The sequence below is a fragment of the Glossina fuscipes genome, unplaced genomic scaffold (assembly GCF_014805625.2).
Source record: "Glossina fuscipes isolate IAEA_lab_2018 unplaced genomic scaffold, Yale_Gfus_2 60609, whole genome shotgun sequence".
NCBI classification, from domain to species: domain Eukaryota; kingdom Metazoa; phylum Arthropoda; class Insecta; order Diptera; family Glossinidae; genus Glossina; species Glossina fuscipes.
The window spans coordinates 1,256-2,162 of NW_024002956.1; the positions used below are offsets into that span (position 1 = coordinate 1,256).

The window sequence follows — 907 nt, forward strand, 5'->3', positions numbered from 1 at the left end:
GTTAATTTTTCTGTTAAATTGCTATTGTAGACCACTTTTGTGGAATGAACGGAGTAAAGTTTAAAAAAAAGACCCATTTGATTCAAATTTTTCTCATAAACAAATTTTCTTCAGAAAATGTTAACAATTAGATCTTTTTGGCATTTAAGGGTTTACATTTCCTGAGAACCTTCAAACTTGATTTCTTTTGCGACCAATATAACGAATCGATTTTAAATTATTTTAAATTTTTAATCAAATGTCGGGATAGAAGTGGATAAACCATTATTCCCAAAAATTATCAGCACCCCATTTGGATCAGTACTGCCAAGCCTATTGGAGTAGTTATGAAATTCTCATCTTGCGATTTATATGAAATGACTTGCTTAATAACTTTTGATCTATTTTACGTAACGAAACTTCAAAACTTCAGTTGTTATTACTGCCATATATGCGGGCTGCCGACTTGTCGATACGTCTCCTTTACATAAAAATGAAAAATATATCGGAGCTGCGCTTAATAAAAAAATTCAGGAGAAAAAGTAGGAAGGTTTGCATATAAAGGGACAACTGCTTTAAATCGTATTGCTGTCCATAAAGGGATAAGCTTTTCATTGTGTCAATTAGGTCCACGATGATGTTTTACGCGGTTGCAAGAAAAATTTAGAAAAATTGGGTTTAGATTACTTAGATATGTGTTTTATGCATACACCAATAAGCTTCAAGCCCGGCGATGATCTCATTCCAATCAAAAAAGGAAAGGTTTCGCTTTCTGATGTCTACTACGTTTAACCATAGCAAACAATGGAATATTTAGTCAAATAGGGTCTCTGTAGAAATATCGAAATTCGTAGTTTCAACGTAAAACAAACTGAACGTTTACTTAAGGAAACACAAACTCATCAAATTGAAGCCCATCCATATCTTA

At 32.7% G+C, this 907-nt stretch overlaps 1 pseudogene; it reads left to right on the forward strand.

Annotated features, from left to right (window-relative positions):
• Positions 1-606: 606 nt before the first annotated feature.
• Positions 607-907, forward strand: part of LOC119643386 — a 580-nt pseudogene continuing 279 nt past the window's right edge.